The sequence below is a fragment of the Cannabis sativa genome, chromosome 4, assembly GCF_029168945.1.
Source record: "Cannabis sativa cultivar Pink pepper isolate KNU-18-1 chromosome 4, ASM2916894v1, whole genome shotgun sequence".
Classification (NCBI taxonomy): domain Eukaryota; kingdom Viridiplantae; phylum Streptophyta; class Magnoliopsida; order Rosales; family Cannabaceae; genus Cannabis; species Cannabis sativa.
The window spans coordinates 61,254,838-61,267,962 of NC_083604.1; the positions used below are offsets into that span (position 1 = coordinate 61,254,838).

Sequence of the window (13,125 nt, forward strand, 5' to 3'; positions counted from 1 at the left end):
AGCAACCCAATGACAATAAGAGCATGGGCATTCAGTGTAGAGAATGTGATGGGTTCAGACACATTCAGGCCGAGTGTGCCAACACTCTCAAAAAGAAGAAAGCCCTTGTTGCCACCTGGAGCGATAGTGATGAAGAAAAAGATTCTATTGCAAGCAAATTTTTGATGAGGATAAACAGGTAGTGGCTTTCATGGCTCAAAGTCATCATTGTGTTGAGTCTGAGGATGATGGGGTTTCCACTGTTTCTGAAGCTGACAGTAATGGAAGACAAAATGCATATGAAGAGATGTTTGCTCAGTGGGAATATATGACCAAGCAGATTAGAGGTCTGAATAGTGCCAAGGAGCAAGATAGAGTCTGAAAAAGTCAAGCTGGAGGACACTGTTAAGAATCTCAACAAACTTCTTGATGAGAAGGACCATGAGATCTACAAGCTTTCACACTACTAGAAAATTCACTATTCACGTCGGTCAACGCGACTATTCATCGCGTTGACCGACGTGAATAGTAACTGAACCATTAGGCACGTCAATTTTTAAATGACACTAATAATACATAATTTACGTCGTTTAGCAAAGCGATGGTAAAAACTAAACCGACGACAATTGGGAAAATTTTTAAATAATTCTTTCCCTTTTGCGTCTGTTATGAACACTCGAATACTGTGTTTGTTTGTGAGGTTTAAAACTGACTATAACTTATACATTTGAGAGTGAGTAAATGACACTAAACTCTATGAAATCCTTAAACCTCCGCTTTGCAATCAGATTTCACTCACCCCCTTTTGCGAAAGAGCTCTGACGATCGAAATGGTGACCCCCTCTTCGAGTTCTTCTCCTTCTCAAACTGATCGTGACTTCGTCCTCTTCAACCAAATCTAGGAGTGATGGGTGGTCTTAGAGTTAAAAGGAAAGACGACCTCCAACAGATTGAATTAGAAGGAAAAATAACCTCCATCTAAAGAAGCCACTAACTCCGACCCTGAAGACCTCGAATACATGGGCCAAATCAAAAAGGTAAGTTTCATTTATATTATTATGTATGTGTTAATTTGTATTTAGATTAGAAGTAATTAATCACTTGTTTACAATTATTGGTCTCCAAATTTTTAGGATCACAGAACACTAACCTAAACTCCATTATCATTTAGCTTGAGCTCCAACAAGACCATTGCTTTTTTTGGGTTTCGAAAACCCAGGTCATAAATATAAAGGAACTAAATATAATGCAATTATACTTCTCAATTTCATTATTTTTTGAACCAAAATAAAAATGAAAATTAAGATGGTGTTGTTTTGACTGGATTTTGAAAACAGGTGGGGTTTGAGATGGTTGACACTTTTGCTCAATCGCAAAGCATTGAAATGAAGACAGTTCATTGTAAAGCTATTTTTGGACAGAGTATGTTTCTATTCACTTATTTATTATATTTTTGGTACTTATTTTTATGTTTGATATATAGGTGTTTGCTTTTTCTATTTGTTGGGTTTTGTTACTGATACTCATATTTTCCTTGCAAAGCCTCAAATCTATCTGAATCTAATTAGTGAATTTGTATATAATCGAGCCTTATTCTTCTTATTTACTATTTTTTTAGGTGAAATTTTTTTGAATATCAAGTAGGTATATTATTTTTTTAATTGGTGTCTATATAAAAGTATTGTCTGTTCATTATTTATATAAGATATTCATAATACAAACTTAAACCCCACATTAGCTACCCATTCTCTTGAAAGATCAGAAAGAGAGAAAGAGAAGTGAAATTCATATTTTCTTAAGCCACACATCAATCAACCTAGGACTTGATCTGTTCTTATAGTGATTTGAAAGGACTCTCAACATCTTGAAACAAATTTATTGTTTATCTCCAACCAAACACAATTTTCTACATGATAATCAACACTCCATTTCAAAGTATATTTTCCTTTATATTGTAATCCCCACCAAAATCTTGATAGATTACTTACTCTTTCTTCTTATCGTTCTCCCATTGATATAGATTAGTTTTGTCATACATTATAATTATTGGCGCTTCTTGTTCTAAATATATGTGTATAATTCAGTGTTTGATGAAGACCGAAGAACATAGGACTGGATGCTGAAATTAGTAAATTGAGATATTGTTAGCAGAGTAAAAGAAAATACTTTAAAGGGGAATGTGATAAAACAGAAGATTTTGTTTGCTTTTCAGGTAAGCTTTTGTTTAAGCATGCAGCTGAGAAGCTTGTATTTTGACTTTTTTTTTTGTCTTGAGTTGCATAAAGGTCAATTGATGATTAATTTGTCTTTGGACTGTAGGTTGTAAAATAACTACTAAGGTTGAACGCTGAACACCCAGATACTCATCGCTGTTTAGTATGTATCTCTATTATATTTGGCCATCGTCTTTATATATGTCCTTTTCAATTTGTGATGATGTGTCTATTCCACGTGAATGCCTTGAATACCTCTGAAGTTTAAAATATTACTGATACTATTCTCAATTTATTTTTAGACTAAGTTTCTGCTCATTAATAAAATCAAAGCTTACTTTTTACACGAACAAAAATTGTAGAATAATCAAAGTAAGGGAATTACTATATGCCATTTCCTTCCAAAGAGTACAAATGAAAATAATAATAATGATCTGTTTACCTCATGAAAAGGGATAATTTTTCCAATCTTTATCTAATCACTTTTTATTGATATTGTTGTGCTTCAACATGTTTCAATTCATAATTAATGGTACTCTTAGGTAAGTAATCACCAGTTGATCAAGCCTAATTCTAGAGATGACCTAGATAAGCAAAAAAGAGACAAAAGATTTGCCTCTGTTTTGTTTGGCCTAGATATAGATTTGGTGAGAGGGAGCACCCAGAATGAAAGTTTTATGGGTCTTAGTGATGTTAAACATTTTGGTAAAATGCGAGCACTGTGTTCTTGGATTTTGCAGTGTGACGAAGTTCTTTGTTCAGTTACTCTATCAAGTGACACTTGTAAAGTTTAATGTATGTGCTATACAGTTACTCTTTCCATTAATCATTATTTTCTTTTACAGTTCACAAATAAAATAGTTAAATTTTCTTTATAGTCACATTGCTAGTGGTGTTATTTTCAAAGGGTTTTGCTTTTTATTTTTTTCCTGGTAGTTGGACTAATTATTAATTATGAGATCCCTTGAATGAGTATTGAAATGATTGTGTCAATTAGGTCTATAACATGTAAGATATAACTATGTCTGGTTGATTTATAATTATGAACAGTAGCATAAAATCAAACCTCCTATGTTTCATGAGAATTTTTTAGAAGAGTATAGGAAGGTCTTCTGAGAAGTTTTTGTGGGAACCTAAGTAGGATTATTGTTGAGTCTTACTCAGTTTAATTCAGTTGCATATTGTCAATATTTACTGTTATATAAAACCATATTAAAATTTCAAAATGCAGGTAGGAAAATTGCATGGAAATTTGTAATTTTCCCTTACCTATATTTATGCTTCATTTTATAACTGACGCAAAAGATGAACAAAAAAATGTATTTCCACAAATTATGTGTCATTTAAGAACCGACGGTAAAAGTTTTTTGTGTCAGTTTTGAAATGGCACAAACTTTTTTGCGTCACTTTAAAACAGACGCAAAATGTTATAAAGAATATTATATATTTTGCGACGGTTTTTAAATGACATAAATTGGTTTTTGTGACACTTTAGAAACGACGGAAATAAAAAACTATTTGCGACTACGGCTTATACGTCGGTTTTTTAAACCGACGCAAAATCTTTATATGTCACTTAAAAACTGTCGAAAATACTCATTTTTGTAGTAGTGTCAGCTGAACTCATAAGAGCTGAGCAGGCTTTAGAATTTATCCCTCCAGGAACGGCTGCCATTAATCAAACTCTTCAACTTCAAAAACCTTTTGGTGATCGAACCTCTATCGGATACAAGATGTTGTATAAGCAAGGAGATAACTTCGGGTTAGAAGAGTCCATTACACTAGTGATCAACCTGGACAAAAAGGCTGACACGCAATCATCACTTCCCTCAACACCTGAGTCCTCAGACCCCACTGGAAAATTCCATGTTCCATCTGGACCTACCAAGGTGAAGTTAGAAGGAAGAAGAAGTGCCCCAGAGAATATATCTCAGATGGAGAGATTCATCCCAGTGTGTCACTTCTGTAACAGGAGGGGTCATATTCGACCCAGATGCTATAAGCTACAGAACTACTTGAAAGCTATGATCAATCGACCTAAGGGTTTTCAAAAACCCAATAAAACTCGAGGGGAAGGATCTCGAAGTGAGTGGAGATTGAGGTCTGATCATGAATCGAGTGTTGGGTTGGTGGCTCAAGTTTCACTGTCTGCATTTTTGGAAGGACAGTGGTACTTGGATAGTGGTTCCACTCGACACATAACTGGCAACAAGAAATTGTTAGTCAATTATAAAGAAGCGAAGGAGGGAGCTGTCACTTTTAGAGATGGAAATAAGGGCCAGATTATTGGGAAATGAGTCTTGGTGATGAGTAGAGCTGCACCTCTTACTGAAGTACTGTATGTGAAAGGGCTCAAGGCAAATCCGATAAGCATCAGTCAACTTTGTGATGCCAATTAAACTGTAAGTTTTTCTAAAATCATTGTTTAGTTTCATCTAATGGGTGCTCAGTCTTAACAGGGAAGAGATCTAGTGATGGTAGTTATTTGTTGGACAATGTTGTCCTATGTCATAGTGCATCATTGGATAAATCAGATATTAGAGACTTTACTGCTATTCCAAAAGTTTTAACCAAAAGAAATAAGAGTGTTAAATCATCACCTCGTCTTTCAAGAGCTCATTCACTATTATTAGTGCTATGGTATGGTCTTCAAAACCTTATATTGTTGAATCTTGGGTTTAAACAAAGAAATGATGACGTTTTTGTCCGAGTGTATGCTGGTTTTGATCATGTTGTACATCGTACTCCCTTGCTTCAAAAGAAATATTATACACACATGATATGTTGTCTAGTGTTCCTCATTGCTTGTTTATGTGTCATCATGTGTGATAATGAAAGTTCCACAAACATTCCTCAAAATGCATGTTTACTCAAAATATATAGATAACAAATATCATTTTTTTGAATTGGTTGAGTAAAAATACATTGGATAATCACATATTATTCTTGATGCTCTCTTGGATTTCTATTTATTAAAGCCTTGAATTCTCGTATTAATGTGTGCAACTTGGGAAGTTTTTTTTTTGATGTGCTCTATCTAATTAATTCGTTGTGGTATATGATCATTATCTTTCTCAGTTTGTTTAGTTAAGCCTTGATTGCTATCATTTTTTTTCTATGAGGCACTTCATGTCCCATCTACAGGTTCTCCATTTCTATCAAGGAAGCTCTAAGTAGGTGAATTTTTCAGGATCTTTTGAACCTTTATTTTTCCCAGCTAAAAAGGCTACTTGTTTTAGATGCGATGGGAAGAGCTCTCTTTAGTCCATTTACTAATAAGAAGTATGCTCCTTCTATATTAGTATTTATAATTAAAAGAGGACGACTACATCTCTGAGGGAGAGTGAAAGCCGTTACTGGTTGCAAAAGAAAGAGCCGGAGTGTCTAAAGATAGAAAAGGCAAAAAAAAAAAGTTGCTTAATAAAAAAAAATTGAGAGAGTGAGCAAATGTTCTCACATGTGGTCACTTGCACACACCAAAGAAAAGTCTTGGTTCAAAGTCTTGTTAAAAATTCCTTGGTTATTGTCTTTCTCAAGTGTGTATGAATATGTGGATTGGAAGAAGTTGTCTCATCTTTTTATTAAGTATGGCTCATTGTGAAGTTGAATGAATTTGTTCTTTGCTCAAATGATCATTGCTCACTTGTTAATTGATTAGGCCATTCATTGTGTTTCCTCTTTACAAGTTGAACATGTGAATTCATGAGATATATCATTTGGCATGTTTTTGATTGAAATGAAAATTAATCTCATTTGTAGCATCATTCGTAATATCGTGGTGATCTGATTATTTTGCGGTCAATCTCTCATTTGTTTATATCTAATATCCATATGTTTTAGGTCGTGTTATGAGATGGTTTGACTTTCTTCTATAATTTTGTAATAGATACTTTGGAATTTCTTTGCAATGAGGAGTCTATGTTGCATTTTTTGTTGCCATTCAGGGGGAGATCTTTGATAAACTTTTTATTTTATTAGGGGGAGAATTCGGTTTAGGACAATATTATTGACATGGATTATGCTCAATGAAGGGGGAGAAATACTTATCCTTTGTGGAAAGTGGTGCATTTGTTGTTTGGTTGTTCAAAGTGTTTGTGTCTCTATTTGTTTAGACTTTGTTATATTTTGATGGTTGCTTTGTTTTGCACTGGTATTGTCGTCATTGACAATAATTTGACAAGGGGAAGATTGTAAGAACCATTATTTTCTGTAGTGACAAATTATGTCCAGTTGCATTCCAGTTGCGTCTGGGACTCGTAGTGTTTTGTCTGGAGTTCGTACTATTAGTGTTAGTCCACGTCAGCAAATATATTTTAGGTTTTAATTGTTTAGACGGTAACAGCTCTCTATTTTGGGTTTCTTGGTTTAGCTGGGTATAAATACAACTTCTGGGTATTTTGTTGAAAAACTTTTTGATCGGAGATTAGGGATTATGTTTCTTTCTTCTTGTTTCTTCTTTATGTTCCATGGCAGGTGATCTTTGAGCTTGGAGGTATTACTCCAAAGTTACATATCAGAGCTTGAAGATGTTGAGTTCAGACTGAAGGGATTTAAGTATCATCTTCTTCACAAGATCTGAAGGGAGTTCAGATTGAAGAAGTGTTGAAGAGAGCTCATCATTCACACAAGGGGATCTTCTGTCTCCAATCAAGGGTCTTGGTTGGTATGGGTATAGATTCACTGTATTTTGTAAAAGAGTGTATTGTTTACAATATTGTTGTTGTTTGTAAGATACATCTTTGAATATAGTGAAAGTTATTATCCTGGTTCGGGGAACCCAAGCACTAGCCGCGTAGAATGAGTTCCTAGGGCAGGTGAAGCTTGTAAAATTCTGGTGTTGAATCTTTGATTTTGTTCTTTTTATATTCAAGTTTAAATCAAGATAAAATCAATCTAAATATGAAAAAGATAGGTTAGACAAGAACTTGGGGCTTTCAAACTACTAGAACGTGGAACATTTGTGACCTTATTACCAGTAAATAAATGATATAACTCACATTGCTGATGTAATATTTTAACTTCAGTTATGAATAAAGAGAATCGTCTCTTTAATTTAAGTAATTACAAAGCTTTACTCTTTAAAGATACTTAAGGGGCATCTATGTATGATTAACCGAGATTCATTTGAAAATACCTAGTATAATGCAAACCCATAACTTTAAATTTTTTTTAATGTTTTTGATCAAACCTTTCTGACGAGAAGGGGATCAAACCACTGATCAAACCTTTTTGACAAGAAGGGGATCAAACCATCGTAACTTTTTGGTTTAAACCTGTCTGACGAGAAATGAAAATCTAAAGTTATAAGTGAGAAATAACTCATAACTTGCGTACAAAGCTGAATACTAACGGTTCGCGAAACATAGGAAAGTATTAAATGAGACACTGAGACGTCTTGATAAAAGTATTTAAACCTATTGAACGGATATATAATTTAAATATTCATACAAGGAATCAAAAATGTATAAAAGTGATAAAATCATTAAACGTATATTCAAGTTTGCTAAAGATAGATTATAACTGTCATTGCATGGCAGAGTTGATAACTATTCAAAAATCAAATGTTTGGTAGAAAACTAACTACTTAAATAGGAAAGTTACAAGCAATGGAAAGACAGAAAAGAACTTTACATTTGAACTAAATATAGTTGTTTACATTGTGAATAAAAATGCAAGCACACACAATTATATTAAGTTCGAATGAAAAAGTACAAGGCATTTAAGATAAGATAAAATCCAAGTTGGTTTACAAACTTGTCTTTACAAAAATGCCACTAGGGGCAAACCTTTAAGCCATATTCCTAAACAAAGAATACAAGGTTATTCATGGGGGGTTGATGAACTCGAGAAAGACCGTCTACACATATCTCGGGAAAGATTGTCTACGCGTAAAAGGTCTTGACCTCTGCATAGACCTCATTCTCCGCATTAGAAGATCCCATTTCCTATAGCCGAGACCTCATTCCCAGCCTCTGGAAATTTATCAACACCAGAGTTTGGCTGGTTTAAAGGTTTTCTTGTGCAAGCTTGGGTCTTGGGCCATTTGGGTTCTTTAGTAGAATCCATGACCTCGCCAACTAGGATTACCTTCTTCCTGGATTCCTTGTCAGCCTGAGGAGGATCTCTGAACTTGCTCTCAAAATCTATGTCAATTCTTGTAGAGACAAAGATAAAAGATCAACGAAGAAACAGTAAAAAATATATATATAATAGTCCAGGACAGACCACTGTTCGCGAAGGATGATGCTTACCCTCAAAAATCTCTTGTGAGGATCGCCCATAGTGATCAACTGTATCTCCTTGAATTGGATCAATTGGAAGATCTTTAGTTTTTGAATCCTTCATTTCCAATTTAAACTGTGGTTTGAAGTTTTTGGGAACAAACAGAGAGGAAAAATGGTTGGTATATTCTGGTGTTACGAGGATGGAGGGATAAGTTTCCGAACTTGAATGAGACATCTTAGCAAGATAAGGACCTTCAAATTTCTAGATGAAACTCATCAAAAACCAAGAGCGTATGGAACATGGAAAGCCCAAGCCACCATTTTATACTCAGAATCCAGTAACAGGAAGGCCAAAGGTTGGGAAATCAAACGGTTGGGAGTGAGGCAGAAGATGAAAAGACAATTCATTTATATCAATAATAACACTCGAAATTGGGGAACTGCCAAAATCAGAGGACGCATTTTATCAAAAGGGATTATGACAAAAATACCCTTTGTAATCATTAAAAAGCACTTTTTATTAAATAGAATTTTTTAAGGGGAAATTGTTATACCCAAAATTTGGTTACCATTTCAATTAAGGACACGTGTCCAGTTAAGGGGAAGATGGATCGATGAATGTAACAGTAATCACATTTAATGGAATAACTCATTAGATGCAGAAGTGACAGAGTATATTGGTAATTTGCTGACTATAAAGTCTTATGCAAGATAAAGATATACAAACTGTTGCCTCCTATATTAACGAGAAACCATACGACGTTGGATGCGCAAAGCAAGGCATAATGACTGTGAAAACACTTAGCGTATAATTTACAAACTAAGTATAACAGTCGGGAGAACCCAAACGACTAATGGCGAGGCGCCTATCTCACTACAGGAAGGCATGCTCCTATTACTTTCACCAATCATCTTTAGACGTCTTTCAATAAGACTTATAGTCTTGACAAGTCAGAAGCTAACATTCGAATGATGGCTGCTGGAGTACTCCTTTTGTTATCAAGAACTGCAATTGTCAAAATGAAGTGGTATGCCTTCAAGAGAAGAAACAACGAGGTGTACATTATCAACCTCGGAAAGATAGGGGAAAAGCTCCAGCTCGCTATCAAGGTCATTGGTATTGAGTTCCTGTCGAGACATCCCAGAACGCTATGATTTAAAATGTTTTTAAATACACGATCGTTTTGACCCAGTAAAAGCGGGTAAATCACAGCTGTGTGATATTCAAATAATAACTGCATTTATATTACATGATATGTAATCAAACCCCACGATTTCAGGGGATAAACGTTGTAAAGATTACACTCAGCCTTGTAATTAACTACCTACTATATGATTATTAATATAGGTAGGATATACTAAAAAAGGGACAAAAAAATCATAAGAAAGAGGCCTTAAAGAAAAACAATCAGAAATGTAATAAGATTGACTCGTGGACTATGCAGAATTTTAACTGGAAAACCACGTAAAAATCCTTGGTGTTCATACTTTTCTTTCCTTTATTGTCTTTATTTTTCTGTGCAAGTTTATTATTCAGGCTCAAATTTTGGTTAATGAAAATTATCGTTAACAATGCCAATACCAATTATATTTATATGTTTATCATGTTTGTATGTGTTTGTGTTTTACAAAATCTATGGTATATTATTCTCTGCATAGAGATAATACCACATAAACACTTAGAATTGAAATTCAATGTTTATGAATAATTGTTAATTCTTAAGAAATTATTAAGATTTTTTTTTAATAAAAAGATCTTTTGATCTGATAGGGGTGGAAGAAGTTAAGAAGTAATATATGCAGTTCAACGATCTTTTATATCTATTGAACTCTAGACTATATTCATAACTCCACAAGATCTCTATAACACTTAGGGGTGTAAGAAGCTATTGACATATGTAGTTCACTTTGAACTCTAAACTATACTCAATACACCACTGTATCTCTATGACACACATATTTTGATTAGACATGGATGTAATATAATAAACAAATTAGCAAATTATTAGAACTTATTCTTGATCCTGTAATTGTTCCAATTAACTGGTTAATGTAGTAATAGAATTGATACCAATGAAGTTCTTAGACATAGTATCACAGTACCTTATCTGAGTGGGAGAATTTTAAAATTGTAGCCCATCATTATTTGGATGACACTAGTGATAGATTACTATTTTATGATCATGATAGGAACTTTAGAATATAACTGAGAAAGTAAATCTAACTATTCATATGGATAGAAATAACTTATCAAAACAATAAGGATGAGATAAGAAGTTTTGGCCAAGTGTATTCGAATGACTTGGGAGAAAATACCTAATCCTTATGAAATGTTTTATGGTATCTCTAATGATTACTTAATCTTAAGCAAGTATTTTATATTAATGTTAATACTAGAATGCTATGTTGATGACTTAGCCTAGAAGGAACTTATAGTTTTAGACTAAGATAATATGTCACAACAAAATGTCCCTGAGAACCAATAGTAAGAGGTTAAATGTACTCCTATGTACGAATTTCACAAGACTCCTACTGTTGAGTGGGAGCCATCTAAGATGTAATCAAACAAGGAACAATAGGAGACAGTCAAGAAAGAATCTATGAAAGTGACCTATATGTTAGATGATAGAGGTGAATATTAGAATCCTTATATCTACACCAACCCAGAATATTAGAGATGGTGGTTACTCTAGGGGTGGAGGAATTATTCTAGAAGGATTGAAAACCCATCTATAATAATTTAAGCTCCATCAGCGAAGCTACATAACTTAGTTGCTTTTGTAAAGCACTAGAAAATTATTCAACTGAAGAAAGTTCTTAGTTGTTTTACCTCTATTCCATTTTGGATATAATTAGAGACATGTCTTCTGTATATTCAGATGCACTTAATAAACAATAAAGAATTCAGTATCCCTAGAGGAGTAATGCATATAGAAAATGATGTTGCGTAATGCTTTATGAACACAAATGAAGTGATGGTTGAGAAAGCAGTAACTTACCACAGACTTACAGTTCCAGTAATTTGGGTTTAGTCAAATACACTACACTAGAACTGGATATCAAGACAATAGATTGATTGATATGCACTAATTGTTTTATGTTAGTGCAAGTGGGAGTTTGTTGGGATTTTATACCATAAATAAAACCAATTTCAATGTAATCTGATTTGTTATCAATAGAAAATTAGAACTCATTTATGTTTACATGTTATTTTCACGTGTATGGTTTAATGTGTATAATTTCTGTTAAGTCCAGAATATATAGTTATTCATTATTACAGTGATGTCAATACAGTGGAAGGTAATTGTGATTATATGCTTCAAAATTTAATGTCCCATGATTCATTGGTGCAGTTGACTTATATTGATGTGATAGTCAGCGATAAAGCTTACTTACACCTTGGATAAGTGTTATGTTCTTTCCAAAACATTGGCAAAGTATGGTAGTATCAGATGTATGGAGTTTACATTGGACTGGGACTGATATTGATCTTAGTAAAGATATTATAATCTTACCATTGTATCTTTCTAAGTCAATATCACTTGTTGATCTTAGATCACAAGATCTTAATCTTGCCATGATTTGGTTCGATCTCAAGGTGTTATTTGTGCTCTTTAAGTTGTTAGTCAAAGCCTACCATATGGTTCGGGTCACCTGTACAGTTTGGGAACATGATAGTACAATTGAGTGGGAGTGCTATGTTGGGCTTTGTGCCCTAAATAAAACTCATTTCAATATAATCAGATTTACTTATTAATAAAGATCAGAAATAACATTTTATGTTGCATGGTTCACATGATTTATTTCATGATTATATATATAATGTATGAATTCTATTTAAGTCCAGAACATATGAATTTGTTAATGATTATAGTGTTGTCAGCACAGTGGAATATAATCTTAATTATATGTTCGAAAGTTTATTCCCTGATTTGTCAGAACACTGGATTTAGACTGACATGGTATAATCAGCGATAGGTATTCTTACACCTTAGAAAAGTGTTATGTCCTTTCCAGGAAATTGGCAAAGTTTACCAGTATCGGATGTATGGAGTATACATCGGAAGGGACCGATACTGAACTTTGATTAGATATATTAGAATTTACCGTAATATCTATTCAATTATGATCCTAGATCAAATGATCTTAATCCTGATATGATTAGGTTCAATCTCAAGAGTGTTATTCGTGTTCTTTGATTTGTTAGTGAAGCCTACTTTTGGGTCAGGGTGATACGTACATTTTGGGAACACGGTAGTGCAATTGAGTGGGAGCGCTAACCTAAATATGGAATCTATAGCTTCTATCTGTCGAATAGAAAGTAAAGGATGATTTCCTTCGAGCTTAACCAAACGATAATAAATGGTGTAGTACTCATTTCACTTAGCTGAAATATCATTTATGCAGGGTTAAGTGTTTTAAGGATAAAATACATTGAAGGGTGTTACGGTAATTTAATCCCTTTACAGTGTAAATCATCTATATAGAGGATCATTGATCAAATTAGGATTATAACAATGGATAACTAATGACGTATCTATATCGTGGAACATATAGAACGTTCTATATGACTGAGAGTGCAATTCCAAGTTCTAAGAGTGGATTCAATAAGGAATTAATAAGTTTGGGAATTTACTTGGTAAATTCGGTTCGACTTATTGGAAGCTCGGTTATATAGACCCATGGTCCCCATACTAGTTGAGACCATA

The 13,125-nt window shown here is 33.8% G+C and overlaps 1 long non-coding RNA gene across 1 annotated transcript; it reads left to right on the top strand.

Annotated features, from left to right (window-relative positions):
• The first annotated feature begins 626 nt into the window (after positions 1-626).
• LOC115714918 (uncharacterized) lies at positions 627-2,282 on the top strand. Its single transcript, XR_004011147.2, has 3 exons — positions 627-1,016; positions 1,317-1,401; positions 2,064-2,282. It is a non-coding gene; the product is annotated as an uncharacterized LOC115714918 (long non-coding RNA).
• The last annotated feature ends 10,843 nt before the right edge of the window (positions 2,283-13,125 follow it).